This window comes from Danio aesculapii, chromosome 9 (assembly GCF_903798145.1).
Source record: "Danio aesculapii chromosome 9, fDanAes4.1, whole genome shotgun sequence".
NCBI classification, from domain to species: domain Eukaryota; kingdom Metazoa; phylum Chordata; class Actinopteri; order Cypriniformes; family Danionidae; genus Danio; species Danio aesculapii.
Genome location: NC_079443.1, coordinates 24,667,127 through 24,683,387, shown reverse-complemented (window position 1 = coordinate 24,683,387; position 16,261 = coordinate 24,667,127). Strand labels below are relative to the sequence as shown.

General features: G+C 35.7%; 1 long non-coding RNA gene across 1 annotated transcript; it reads right to left on the bottom strand.

The window, feature by feature from the left end:
• Nucleotides 1-868: 868 nt before the first annotated feature.
• On the bottom strand, nt 869-13,814 carry LOC130234421 (uncharacterized). The gene is made up of 3 exons (XR_008838308.1): nt 13,566-13,814; nt 2,365-2,489; nt 869-1,238 (listed from the first exon to the last, which is right to left on the bottom strand). It is a non-coding gene; the product is annotated as an uncharacterized LOC130234421 (long non-coding RNA).
• Nucleotides 13,815-16,261: the final 2,447 nt, after the last annotated feature.

Sequence of the window (16,261 nt, the reverse complement as noted above, 5' to 3'; positions counted from 1 at the left end):
TATGTCTAATGAACTCTTTAGTCTTAATGATCTATATTTCTGGCTAAATGCTAAAATATTCCTATAATTTGATGTAATTTTAATGCTGTATCTATTTGACCTTTATGCATTTTATTGTTTGTGTAATAGCTTCTGCTGCTTGTTAAATCTAATCATTCAAAAAATGAGTACCTATAAAACTTCAGTGTAAGAAAAGTATTTTGCAATGTAAAATGGCACGTGTGTGTCTTGAAAACAGTTGATTTTTGTATGGATTTTTTTGTGCATTTTTATTTATTCAAAATAAAATGAGTTATTTGAAACAGAAATTTTTTATGACAATTTACTGTAACTGACCCCAAAGCATTGAACAGCAGTAAAAGTTATCCTTTTTAAAAACTCACTTTTCTAATATGTGGCCCATGGAACGGACTAATCCATGAGTGGCATTCATTCACACTGACCAACAGGATTCCCATCAGCTGAAATGTGAGAGAGAGGCAGAAGGGCTTCGTAATGACATACAGCTTTGTTTATGATCAGCCCACTTTCACAAGACTGAGAGGGAATCAAGAGGCTGACATGGCAACTGCTCCATCTGGTCACACTCCAGCTGTCCTGAGAGAATCACAGTGGGGGAAACTATTCACACGAATGCCTTGAATGTGAAACTTTGGACTTCCTTTGAAGCCACAGATAAATAACACTTTGTCCATGTTCCAATATATAAATTTAGACAAAATGTTCATCCTGGAAAAGTAATAAGTGTTTTTTTTTTCATCAGGTTTAATCAAACTGACTTTAACCAGCATGATTGACTTAAGTTAATAAAGCATTTTGAAACATTTATTTTTGATTACAATAAACACATTTGGTTTCATGACTTGATCAATAATTTTTTCACAATGTTACAATGTCACTCTTATTTGGACATTTTTGCTTGATTTTTACTTTAAAATCCTTATTCCTACTTTGTGGGTTTACATAGTGGAGTGTTAAATCATTTAGTGCAACATGACATTGTATCTTTCTGTTTTAATTTAATACTTTTGTCCACTTAGTTTTCTGTCTTGCTTGGAATGACTACCCTTCCAGGAAAGGTCTTCTGTGGTCAACATCTGTCATGCCATACTGCTTATATGAGCACAGATTACATCTTTACAGGGATCTATTGACTCTGTAGTGGTTTCCTTTTCTTTCCTTTTTTCTATGGTCATGGTCTGCCAATGTTCTTTCCGCTCCAAGCTGCAGTTGTTTCTCTGTAAAGATTAACAAAGCAATCATTCTGCATCAAAATATTATGTTTCGGAGTAATATGAACTCATTACATTATAAAGTACATGGTTTATATTATATTATAATTATATTATATTATATTATATTATATTATATTATATTATAAAGTACAACAGATTACACTGTTTGAAGTATCAAACCTCCCAGAAATATTTCCATCATTAGATTAGTTTTGTAAAAAAAACAATAAGGAATAAAGATCATAAAATCAATTAACAAACTGTTTAATCTTCTTAATAATATGCATGAGATGGTTTGGCTCAATAAAATAAAGTTTCTAAAGACCTTTCATTTCTATTCACTTCGCTTGACATGCTTGTGTGCTGGGCATAAGTAGCTTTTTCTTTAGTAGCTATGACAGAATATTGTGTGGGACTGTGATTCATTTGGTTTCATAAATGCCACTAGTCAAATGTTGACCAGTCATCCACACGTTTTGATGACTCTGAAATGTATTTAGCAAATTCTGTGGAAAATAGGAGAAGTGCTAGGTTGATAGCATTGCTAAATCAATAGCATGAGTCACTGGTTCAATTCTAGAGTGAGTTTAGAGAATGATCTTTGACATTTAAGGACATTATTGATTAATAAATAGTAATATTATGTGACAAACTGGAAAGTATTTGTATCTATAATATAAATCATTATAATTGACACAATATGAACAAACCAATTAGCAACAAAAACTATTTCAACTCAAAAATGCTTTAAACACTCAAAAAAAAAAAAATGTGCTGCTTGTTCAAACTACTGATTTAAAATGAGCTGAATCAACACAATTCTTGATTTTTTTATGGGGCAACTTAAGTGTTTTATATTTAATCCACTTAAATTTGTAAAAACAATTAAGTTAACTTAATCAGTTTCTGTTGGGACATCAGGAATTGTGTGGAACCCAGCATTTTTTACAGTGAGTGTAAAAGACTTTAGAGCAAAACACATGAGAGGATTTATTGCAGCAGATATATGGAGAGGGTTCTGGATGTAGACCTGGTGCAGATGCAATCTGAGGGAGCACTGTGCTCTCCGAACCGTGCCCAGGCGCGGTTCCTAGTTTGTTTGAAAAGTGTGAGTGCTCTGAATACACACCCTCACACTCATAGTGAGAATCGAGTTGGCTGGCCCTGGCCCAGTAGGAAGAGGTGTCCCAGTGCTGTTTGGTTCGGTTGGGCTTTGGTGCGGTACGTTTGTAGTGTGAGAGCAAAAGCCTGAAACTGAAGACATAACATCACTTTTTAAGGGACTGTTTCACATTAATTTATTAATCATTCTTACTTTTCAATGTACACAAAATGTCAGTTTATTAAAGATGCAAACCCCTCGCTGCACGTCAGTTGCACCTTCAGCAAACCTCCTAATATGTGCAGCACGATGACTTTTATGATCATTTATGAGCGTCAGAAGTTGTGGATCTGTTCGACGAAATATTTGACTGCTTGTCACTACATCCAAAATGACTAAAACGATATAACTAAAAGCAATGTCCACTGTGCTGAACAAGAGCGCTTCTCTTCCTGTTAAACCGAACAGTCGAATCATCCATGACGTAAGCACGCTTAGGTTCGGAAGGCTAAATGTAGTGTGAGTGCAGGCCATCGGGGGAGAGGGTAGAGGGGAGAGGGGAAAATTGTGCTTTGGCACGGTTTAAGGTAACTGCCTCTAGTGTGAGTGTGCCCCGAGCTGCATGCAATGCTTTTCAATGGGCTCACCTAACCCCACCTCTAATCCTACCCCTCACAGTGACATCAATAGCTCCATTGAGTGCATTGTGTCTGACATTGCATCACTGAGAGATGCAATCTCAGCTTGCATCATAAAGGCTGCATTCAGATACAATTGGATATATGTCACTTTACCAGAATAAAACCTACTCCAGAGTAAGTTAGCCGTGTATTATAAGCTACCATGGTGGTAAAACCTAATCAAAATCAACCTGCCTTCTTGAGCTCTTAGAGTTTGCTCAAACATGAACTTACCTGCGTAAAAACCCAAACCATTAATGTGCAACAGGCCTCCGGACATTAGAATGAACACAACCTAAGATCACCCTTTCAGATCAGTTTTCTTATCTTGCAGCATGTTTCTGTATTTGATTGTGTTGTGAAGATGGTGATGTTCTCACAATTTATTACTGTTTTTGTATTTCTGAGTGTATTCTAAATTTAAAGCACAGTTGAGCTCTCTTGGCCACTGTATATTTCAGGGCCTTTAGACTGAGAAGTAAGTTTAAGTTACCTTTACTGGCCCTCACGGGCAAACATTATTCATGATTCTGAGTCATTCAAGCAGGTAGAATGGCCTTTCTTTGTACAACTACAAAAACAGCAAAAGCAAAAGGTAGAAGGGGAGAGAGAGAGAGAGAGAGAGAGAGAGAGAGACTCCTAGTACAAAGGTTGATTCATGACTGAGACATTATTAGTCAGTAATTGAAGAACAGCTTCATCCTGATGAAAGCTGGCAGATGGTGGAGGTGGAGGCCACGGGGAAGGTGCCAGGTATGACCACAGGATCACAAACCCATCTTTATGTCCTTTATAAAGACTCAAAAGAACTATATCACAGTACAACGACTTGAACAATGCAACACTGTAAGAGTTATGTAACATCATTATATTGACAGCGAGGGAGTGCCCAATAACAACCAAGACTGCAGAGTCAGACTATACTCATCCTAAACTAAAATCTGCACCATTATCCCTGAAAAAAAAACACACATTAGACACTGGAGAAACATTATCTTGCTACATTAGATTAAACGATGGGTGGTTTGGGGAATAACAACAAAGACTTCTTTGTTCTTGACTCTTTTTTTTCAACCACTCCCTCTCAGGAAGCAATTCCCACACTGAACGGCCTCAGAGAGACTTCAGCCCTGCTCTTTGTGGGACCAGAGGGTCAGAGGTGGTCGTGAGGGGTCCCCAGCTGGAGAACGTAAATCCAGACAAGCTTTGACTGCCTGTGCTGCTTGCTTAATTAGCTTTTATCTACTTTGGTTTGCACTAGGCTATATTTTCTCAACAAGAAGGTGCTAAACATGCCTTAAAATGCCTTCTGAGGATAACAAGACGCATATATTGAGCATGTATTTTTGGGGGAGTATCTTGGCCCAGCGTACAGACATTGTAAGAGCACTCAGACATGTCTTCGCCTGCTCATGCAGTGTTTGTGCTTTGAGTCAAACATTATCCAGTCTGAACAAGCACTCTGGGTGTTTCTCAATAACAGGGTGTAGCAATAATAAGAGCTTGACTTTCACGAACACACGTGTGGTTTACATTTGACAAATAAACCTGAAAGGCAAACACACCTGTTGTTTCATTTAAAGTAGAAAACAGTAAATAAGTGCACTTACGAGATTTATGACATTCGTTATCAGGTCTGGATAATCTCTGGAAAAAATAAATCTCTCTTTTAAATCAGATAAAAGCTTATCTTTCAGCTAGCTGTCAAGAATCTTTAGTTAACAGATATTTTTTACTTTGTGATACTAAATTGCTGCAGAATTAGGTTTAAATTAACTCTCTTGCAAGCAAACAAGAAATAGAGACGATATCTAAAAATGTAACCTTAGCTATGGACGTTAAACTTTTGCAAAACAGAAAAAAGAAAATCATTTCTATTTACTAAAAGTCCAGCATAATTAAAGTCATATGATGTTAAATGTAACCATTTATAAAAGAAAGATTATATATGCAACATGAAGTTTGTGGTACCATTAAAATACTGATGCAGTGATATAAGCTCAAAAAACAAATAGTTCCAGCTGACTGTGAATAATATTAAGAAACAGTGCTTTATTTGGAGCAACATCTGTAATCGCCTTTGTGACACTATTTGCGTTAATGCACATTTCATACAGAAAATTACTTTTTTTACAGTATTTGATATGTTGACAGAAGTTTTTCCTCTATTCATTTCAACATTTTGATGTGCTAAACCACTTTTACTCCCACAACACATTTAACAAGAATGAAAACTCTGCTAGCTTTGTGCTGCTACTTATATTTTGGACTTGAAATTGTGATATGTTCTGAAAAAATAAATAAATGAAAAAAAATAAATAAATAAATTCAAAAAGAACAAAAAAATGTAAAAAAAAAAACTAAATAAAAAAAAAAATTGTTGAAATTTTGTAGTTTGTAATTTTGTTTCCAATGTTGTTTTGTTTCCAATATCTTGGATTTAAATGTATTAACTTTCTATTGCTAAAGATGTTCGGTGACTAAAACATTATGTATTTTAATATTATTAATAAATATATCCATTTAATAAATCTGTTTCAATCTTTAATCTTGTTCAAATGCACCAAAATATATGGCTTATATTTACTGATAAAAATATTCATTTGCATAATGGAGTGTACTCAATTATGCTGAGCACTGTATATATATATATATATATATATATATATATATATATATATATATATATATATATATATATATATATATATATATATATATATATATATATATATATATATATTAATTAGGTTAACTAGGCAGGTTAGGGTAATTAGGCAAGGTATTGTATAACGATGGTTTGTTCTGTAGACTATCAAAACAAAAATGCTTAAAGGGGCTAATAATTTTGACCTTGAATTTTTTTTTTATTAAAAACTGATTTTATTTTTTAATTTTTTAATTTTATTTTACAGACATACTGTAAAAATTTCCTTGCTCTGTTAAATATCATTTGGGAAATATTAAAAAAAATATATATAGATTTAATATATATATATATATATATATATATATATATATATATATATATATATATATATATATATATATATAGATATAGATATAGATATATATAGATATAGATAGATAGATTTACATGAAAGATAAGGTCAGGGATTTGTAAACAATGTGTTTATGTGAAATCATATTGCATCTGGAGAATCTATAATCTCATCAACCTACAGCTCCTGCTTCACCGCAAACCACTGTAAAGCAAAGGCTTGAGGACCCCACAGTTTCCACACAGTACAAAAATAGCAGGTACATTTAGAGATCATCATAACTGATAAAGCTGATAACCCAAAATGGCATGTTAAGACCAAGATTAAAGACACGGGTTCACACTAACTGATATCTCCACACACGCTCTTCTACAAAACCTTAGCAGGACAGATAAACTATTTTTGACCTCTTTGCTTTTCTCAGTTCCAGATATATTCTGGTTAGCTTGCACAATGATGAGTGAACAGAAAACAAACTGTAGAATTGTACACATTGGGTGGCCTTATGCAATTATGAGCATATTTGAGCAGTTAATCCTTCAAACTGAACTGGTTTCTCTCCATTGACGCAAATATTTCTATAGCATGTCGTAACTCACAAAAGTGTGTCGTGTAGCTATTGCGTATAATCTAGGCACAAATCCAGCCCCACCACGCCTGTTCTCTGTTCCTTCATTATTATGTGTCAGGAATTCTGTCTGCAGAGGTCAGACTGGAGTGTTTGGATGTTTGCCATAGATTTAATTACTTAAATCTCTTCTGTGTCCTCCCTCCATTTTCTTTAGTTTGAAAACAATGTTTTGTAAAGCAATGGCTATGCATAGAATGTGTTTGTTTTGTATACCACTGCAATACTTCTCCATTGGTTTTTCTATGTAAACATGTTCTAGTCAGATGTGGATGACTGTTTTGTCCACTTTTTCTGCATTGTCTTGTCTTTTGTTCTTTTTTAAATCCACTTCACTCATACTCCTAAAAGAATAAAAATTCTAAACATGAAGGACACTTGAGAAACATTTACTTGGTGATAAAGTTTACACATTAACATCCTAGATGTTTGTAAGTATGCGCTCAGGTCTGTAATCCTACATCTTCATGACACCTGCTAACATCACCTACTATGTCTCTATTCCTGAGATATGACAATAGACCCTTTTTACATTTCCAGGTTTCTCAGTAGTAGAAGTCGTCATAGTTGGGTAAACTTAGGGTGCAGTGAATGGGAGAGTACAACAAATTAATTAATTAAATTTTTTTTTTTCAAACATCGTTAAATGCGTCATAACAATGTTCATGGGTCCCATGACCCATGAAAATGCTCGGTTGTTCTAATCTACATTTGGGTGAGATTTGGACAGTCCAAAACAAAATCTAAATAAATAGTTATCTATACAGACAATTATTATTTAGATATAGTCTTAATGCGTTTTATTTTATTGGTAAATCATATATAGTTTTTAAGGTGGCGCATTGGGTAGCACGATCACCTCACATCAAGAAGGGTGCTCGTTCGAGTCCCGGCTGGGGATTGGGTAAACAAAATTGGCATGTAAAGTGTATGTGTGTGTGTGAATGCGAGAGTGTATGGTAGACATGGAACGATAACCATTTTCAAGGCTTACCACGGTTTGGAAATATCAAGGTTTTAAAACCAACAAAAATTTCTGCTATACCGTTCCCGTAAATCTGTGTTTTTGAAAGTAATGACGACAGCAGAAGTCAATGATTCATTTGAATTATTTACACTGACATGTTTACTGCTCCAAAATATTATAAATGTTTCTCAAAATAAGATCTATTGTGTTATAAGTGAAAAAAAAAGTTGTTCTTTTTACCCAGACATTTAAGAAGAATATATTTTAGAGCAGTAATCACAATAACGTAAAACCGTGAAATTTTTATCCAAGGTTATCATACCATCAGAATCTTACACCGGCCCATGCCTAGTGTATAGGTGTTTCCCGGTATTGGGTTGCGGCTGGAAGAGCATCCACTGCGTGAAACATATGCTGGAATAGTTGTTAGTTAGGTTCTCTGTGACGACCCCTGCTAAATATGAGACTAAGCCGAAGCAAATTGAATGAATGAGTTATTAAACTGTATTCATTTTTTTATTTATCTCGACATCAATTTAATATTTTGTACCTTTCTTTGAAATCTCCAGATACTTTATTGTGACAATTCTTAAAATATATTTTAATTATAATTAAAATAGTAACAAATTAAATGTATTTATTTATTTATTTATTTATTATTATCATTATTTTATTTACGTTTATTTAACATCTTTAACTCACAGATTAATTAATAAGTCCTTAAACTCTATTGGCAGGACAATTGGCAGTATTTCTGCAGAGAAGATTTCCAGTTAAATAATTTCATAGGTTTGTATATGTGAGTGTTCCCAGTGGTAGACTCTGAGTCCATCTGCCAGGATGTTGCAGACGTCTCCATCCAGCACTCATTGGCATTTATTAGATGCCTGTTTTCACCCTCCCCCTCCATATGGCAAGCTTATGGCTGTTGTCATAGCAACAGATCCTGCCTCCCCTCATCGCCTCCCCTCCTGTCCCCCATTGGCAGATCCAGACATTCCATGAGCAACAGATCCTGAGCTCTCAATCAGGACGAGCCAGACTGCCTTTAACATGAAACCATCCTCATCCACACTGGATGCATTTCTGAAAACATCTGCATTCACACTACACCACCTAAGGTAACGATCAAATTCTAGTTCAAAATCATAGCCTATATCGATTTATTAAGTAAAACACTAATTATAATGACATTTGTTATTAAACATGTGTATTAAATTTTGTTGAGAGAGGAAAAAAATTGGCCCCTAACTGACTGTTACATGTATTTAGAACAGAACGCAATAAAAATCAGACTATAAGTATATAGTAAGTATTATAAGGAACTATATAATCACAGAATAAAGCGTATGTACTTTTAAATAAAATAAAACACAAATGATAACAGTTTTGGTTATAAGCAAATTATGTTTAATTTTGAAATGTGTTAAGAGAAAAAGGTATCTAATTTAGAAAAAAAAACTATATATTTTTACCAGCATTCAGAAAAGAACAAAATAAAAGTCTGAAAAAGTGGATATATAACTGATTAAATATTTTTCAAAAAAAAAAAATTAGGTATATGCAGAAGTATGCAGAAGGACTTTTAATTTTTCAGTAACCTGGGTCAAATGCTTCTGGTGAGCTGTATGCCATTGCAAAATCAGCGCATTTAAGGCCTGTTTTCTTTAAAAACCAATGATCTTCACTGCCTGATTGATATACATTAGAAAGTGGATCACAGAATGTACAAAAAGCACTGCATTAAAATACATTTTTCCATGCCATGTCTTTAAAATATGAACATGGGCCGGTTGCACCAGCAGTGCATAAGTTAAAACATAGCCTAGTTGTGACTTAAAGGGACACTAAGTTACAATTTACGCCCTACTAAATATTTTTGTGTTGCACCACTGAACTTAGTCTCCCCGCAATGTTTAACTGTTGAAAAGAGACAACAGTGAGATTAGTTTACATAGAGGAGCTCGCGATCATAGTGAAGAATGATCTCCCTCTACTCACAACCTTTTTTTTCTCCTAAATCTCGCATTTTTTTCGGGTTGTGAAAGAAGAGTTTCATTATTTTCAAGGAGAGTTTTGTGTTAATTGTATCCATCAATTAAAATGAGAATTTCTTCATGACTGAGTTTTTCTCTGTGCTCTTTCCATGTGTAGGATATAAAAAATTGAAGTTTAATGTTGAGAACTTCATGTGTATTTTGCATGAACTCACGGCTAGAATTTAATGTACTACAAAAATGTGATTTTTAAATTAAATTTTCATAGGACAGTTATATATAGATGCATTAGTTGCACAATATTAAAGCAGTTTAACGATATAAATGCTTTTTATTGGATATTACGTCATTCAATGCGACTACGCATGACTTTACGGAGAGCTTACAACATACTAACTGCGGTTTGCCTTAAGAACATGTGGTGCAACCGAATTTAGTTACAAACTAGCTAGCAGTTACTAAGCCCCTAGTGTGGACTTTACGTTCCAGTTTAAGAAAGAACTTACGAACAGCTGGTGCAACCTTAGCCTGATCCAGATGGGCGTCTGTGTAAACGGCTTTCCATCTTGTTTCACGCTTGAACAACTAAATGAATGCTGAAGTCTATTTAACTGATTGTATTTTAGGGTGCTTTCACACTTGGTTCATTTGTCTGGACTGAACCCAAGTTCGATTGTCCCCCCTTGTCACCTTCTCAGTTGGTTTGTGTTCACGTCATCTTTTTTCCTTCTGAACCCCGGTACGCTTGCATCATCAAGCTGCTGTTTTGTGTACAGCTGTTGCTAGGTGACTTCCATGAAAGCAAAGCAGAAAAATGGAGACATACGCATATCACAGTCATTCTGCTTCTACTGAATCTTTTGCTTTTGTATAACCAAAATACAGAGAGCCACTTGCATCTATCTGCCGCAAAAATTATATTTAAAACATTCAGAACGTCACACAATGTCTGCAGAGGACAAGCAGACATAAGCCCCTTTCACACAGTGATACCAGTAAATATCCGGAAAATTACCGGATCGACTGTAGTGGTAAATTTAAAAAAGCGCTGTTCACACAGGCAAGGGTGTTCTAGAATTTTTCTGGAAAAAGACCATTCACACATCCATTCCAAAATCCCAGTAAATTCTGACATTATAAACCAGAAATGAGCTCAAAATGGCTGCGATTATATTTGTAAAATAGGGATCCAGCTTGATGGTTTCACTTTTATTTAAAGCTTTAGCATTCATGCAGCTTATACCAGAGACATCTAAAGTGTTTACACATTTGACAACATTACAAATTCTGTGGATGGATAAGTATTGTGAACAACTTCGATGAAAACATATGGCGGAACACTTTCACATGTTGAGATGTACATAATATGTGTGTGTGTGGTGCTCACCGGAGCATTCATGCACTTCACATGCACATGCGTCAAGCAGAGCTTGAAGGTAAACAAACGGTGGTTTATCATAAGCATTTTATCGATCATTTTTTACACAGTTGGCATTAAAAAAAAGGAACATAGAAACGTTATCAGACTAACATCTAGCAGCTAAATGTGTCTGGAAAAGTATTCAAATGCTTTTATTTTCATAAACAGTGTGGATGTGAACGCTTCTGAATGTTCTGATTGGCTGGAGTAGATGTCCCACATCTGCATGTTCTAAGCGTGAATGCGCTCTTTCCGGCAATCTTCCTTCGGTTTTCACACAGCGCAGCATTTCCGCAAATTACCGGTAATGTTATAACTTCTCTGTTCGTAAATTGTCGATATTTTCAAAAAAGGCCCGTTCACACATACAGAGCTTTCCGGAAAATTGCCAGTAATTTTCCAGAAAGGTCTGTATGTGTGAAAGGGGCTATTATCACTGTTAGCACTGGGTCAGTCTCACTTGTCACCAGGGTAGGTGATACACAGACATACACACACAAATGAACGCTATGAAAACTAAAGTTTGTTGGTAAATGTTGTTTGGTACAACTGCATTCATATCAGAAGTGAATCATCACAGAGTTTGCATGAACCGTACCCCAGACCACCTCTTTCAGGTGGACCCGGGTAGAGTTCGTGGGTGCGCACCCGAGTTCAAAAGACAGCATTCACACAAGCTAAACATACCTTACTCTGAAGTCAAACGAACCCAAGTGCAGACCAAAAGTGCTAGTGTGAAGGCACCCTTAATTAAATTGCAACATCAACGCTGTAAAAGGAACCAAATAAAGTTAAAAAAAGTCACTTTAAAGGTTCACCGGAAGTTTATCGGTATGGGGGGAAACCCTAGCTGTGCATATACCCTATTGTCCCTTGTTTTTCAGTATCCATGTAAAACATCATTGTCATTTGCCAGTGTAGTGGGTCGGTAACACAAGCACAGAATGTACAACTGAACATTTAAATAGCACAGAGCAACCTTTTTGTTTGTTGGTTGGTTGGTTTGACAGCAGCCTGTGACATCAATTTAGCAATGCTATATAATGTACAGTACTTAATGTATGCAAGAGTGGAAACAACTTCAAATACTTCCATTTTTGGTCATACAAAAGTTCTGAATGTATCTGTGAAGGCTTTACATTTGTTTACATACAGGATGCATTTTCAACCATCTCAGATTCTTTAAACTTCAGATGAAAGAAACTCAGTGTGATTGGGACTTGACAAATCAGATGAAACACAATCCAGAAGTGCCAATCATGTCACGATGGACAGCCATGCCTTTGTTTTCAAATGTATGTGGTACATCGAAGCACAACCCAACAGTTTTAGCTGAAGTGAGGTCTGAAGGGTTTCCAAAATCTCAAGCTTTGTCTAAAATTGCATACTAAGATAGATACTAAATTTGAATTAGAATTTACTTCATGACTGTTAGAAAAGTATGTTGTATATATAGTATATTGAATACGAGCAGTATGAATCGGTCACCATTTTGACATTATAAAATGACCTACAATGACATCAGTTGCGTCGCTTCACTCCCATTCATGAATCTCTCACAAGGGCTCATAGTATAGTATAGTATAGTATAGTATAGTATAGTATAGTATAGTATAGTATAGTATAGTATAGTATAGTAGAGTAGAGTATAGTATAGTCCATCCAATAGTGTCCATTGGATGTGCACTACAGGATCTCGCTGGAAGTAGTAGGTTATCAGTGCACATTTCACCTATTCACATACTGAACGCTTTAATTTTGGACCTACTACTCGGCTTGCATACTGTTTTTCACAGACTATATAGGAGGCAAGTATGCAATTTTTTATGCAAATCAGTTTTTCGAGGGTAAACTGAACAAATGTATTGAAACAAAAGAGTAAAAGTAGCCTCTTTTTATTGTGCATTACTCTGGACCACTTTATCGCTGTAAAAAAAGTTGGGTTGTTGTAAGCGACCTTTGGGAGCAATATGGATAAAAATAAATCTTTGGGTTAAAAAATATAATTTAAATTGAATTGAAAACAATGACCTAACATTGAGTTTGTCCATATTTTACCCAATATTGAGTTACGACAACCCAGCATATTTTATCGTAAAACCTGGTCCTTTACAACAGCAGTTTCCATTAGCACTGATCCCTTGAGCCTCTAAATCAATACGGTGCTGTGTTCAATGTGGAGTGTAACCCCATGATACCCGATTCTCATCAAGGAAACTGCATCGTTTGATTGTTTGGTGGAAGATGGACGACTTGACCTACTTCTGACAAACAACCACACAACATTTGACAACAGGGCGTGTGGCAGCAAAGACTCTTAAGCACTTGCCCTGTTCTCAGTCATATGCTAAAACAGGAATGCTTACTGAATATCAGATTACAATCACATGCAAAACACAAGAAGCTTTTGAAGACCTGCAACATCTATTTTGTCTAAATCTTTATCCTTTCAGCTTATTAAATGTTATTTAATAGTTAAATATTGATTTAATTCACATGAGCATATAACAAACTTGACAAAATGTGTAACTTACTGAGTCAGTGGCTACTCCGTAGGAATTTGCATGATCTCATTTGTGCATTTAGTATGAATAGCTCATCCCCGGTGATGGTTGGGTGTTGTTTGGATGCACGACTCCTTCGAAATTGTACATTTTCATATGACTGGAAGTCACTTTTTTGCCAGTTTGTGTTGTTGTAAGTTGTCTTGAACTTAATGCTGACACCAAGTGGACTGGATGTAGAATAACTTGAAAGTTTTCAGGTTGCTGCTGAAAAACTTGCTGAATATGTTGAAATGAATGAATGAATGAATGAAACTGAGCTAAAAACTCAATTAAAATGAAAAGATTTTGAAGTGCCATTTGGGTCTCCTGTCCCGAACTGCACCACTGCCTGCAGACTCTTGTGTACAGGGACATAGAAGACCTCAAGGGATTTTTGGGCAACTCTTTTATGTTTTTTTTTTTTATTCCTCCTAGGCTGGTTTGTTACATGACAAATGAAGTGTTTGCAAAATTATTAACCCTTGTGTACTGCTCAAATTGACTATCCTTTTATTATGTTAGTGGCTGTTTTTTGCCCCCATTGACGTCCATTATAATCACATTATAATTATAAATTTTGATTCCAAAGCCATGACAGCACATAATCATGCTTTCTTGATTGTTGGTAGTGTTCCCTGTTGGGAAGAGTTAAAGTGTGTAATTTCACTGTTGATCATTAGTTGAAAGCATTAGCGCTTTAGAATCATTTTAGCCACATGTCAACATTTCTAAAACTTTAACAAAAATGAAAAACATACATCAAAGTATAAACGTAGGCTCATTCGGAATATCAATATTTACCAATATAATAAACAGCACTGGTTAAAATAACAGAAGATGTGTCTGAAAAGTGAAGCCCCCTGCAGTGAGAGGAGATGCAGGTGTGCAGCTGTTACCATGTGTTGTGGTTAAAGCTCACATCACCTCAGGAATGCTGTTCAGTTCAGTGAACAAAGCTTCACCCCTGCTGTAAGGTTCATCAGAGGGAGGAGAGTCTTCAACAGGAGTCCTGAGTTTCTGGAGCAGCCTGACCAGCCCAGCCTGAGAATTGAGTACCACCCCCTTATTACTCACAGCCAGAGGCATGTACTGTACACAACACCGTATCAACATCATTTTATGTGTTTACAAGGAAAATTGTATAACATTCAGTTTAATTCAATTCATGTTTATTTATATAGTATTTTTATCATGTAGATTGTGTCAAAATAACTTAACACAGAAGTTGTAGTAAACTGAAACTGTGTCAGTCCAGTTTTCAGAGTTGAAGTTCAGTTTAGTTCAGTTCAGTGTGGTTTAATTTTTTTGTCCAAACACAGAAGAGCAAATCTATCTATGCGCAACTCCACAAGTCCCAAAACCAAGCAAGCCAGTGGCGACATTGGTGAGGAACAAAACTTCAGCAATTAACGAAAGTGAAGAAAAAACCTAGAGAGAACCAGGCTCAGTTGGAACTACTTGTGCAGAGCTGCATGTAGTCTAGGCACTGGGGCTGGAGAATGCTGAACGTCCATCGTGGAGAAACTGTAGGTGTGAATATAGGTTACCGGCGAGTGTTCAGGCTGGTCCAAGGGATCAATGCAAAGAGTCGTCTGTGTATGATATGGGAATGACCTCTTCTACTCTATTAAGGCATATCCTCATAATTCAAAATGCTTAAACATCATAGTTTTTGATATTCAAAATTTGACAGGTTTCCTGTGAGTTTAGGGGTTTAGGGGTAGGGTGAGGCCATGTATATATAATCAGTTTTTACAGTATAAAATACATTATACCTTGTAAACTATATATATATACAAGTATGTGTGTGAGTTTGTGTTTTTTATACAATAGTATTTTTAGGCAAATTTAAATATAATTTACTTTTTTTAAATACAAAAAAGGGATTAAGAAGAAATCTGGAAATTATTTTAAAAATTGGATCGAAATGTGTTCGTTATGGTTACAAACAGCAACATTGTTTCTAAATTAAGACTCTTTGACACGTGAGAGTGATGGAATCTCAATGACTCAAAGTCCACTTTGCTTAAATAGAGACAGAATCCAAAAACAACACTGAGCAGCTGTAAGTGTCATTTCAGACATGCGGCTCTGGGATTTACACTTGAGGCGGGTCTGATGGGGGAGGACTGGACCAGAGATTCCAGCCATTCCCTGCGGCTTTCGGACAGCATCTGAAAGCTCGACTCCCTCTGAACCCTCTTCCAGCCGGCCGACCAGCGGGGTCTGCCTGTTGTGGTTTGTCTGTCACCATTGAGTTTGACTGTCCGCCTGCATCCAGATCGAAATCTGTTCGTTCAGCTCAGTCAGACTTCAGAGTTTCAGCGGAAGTCCAAGTGCTGGCAGAAGAAGAGGCAGATGGTGTTTCCACAAGTGTTGATTATTAGATAACGCTGAAATGACACTGAATTTATAATAAAAACGACTTGAGAAATTCTTATACAAGTGATTGACATGACTGCTAGATGTTAACACTTCATAAAACTCTTCTAACTTTGATTGCAGTCAAGGTTTATGTAAACGCATCTGCCTCATTTAACTCGGAAATTATTTTTTACGACAAAAAGGCACCAAAACACCATGTTCATTTATCTAGAAATATCATGAGAGAAATAAATATGTTTGTCATCTTCCGCCTTCTAGAGGTTGTGTGAGGAATTGCACATATTCGCTTTTTTAATCTT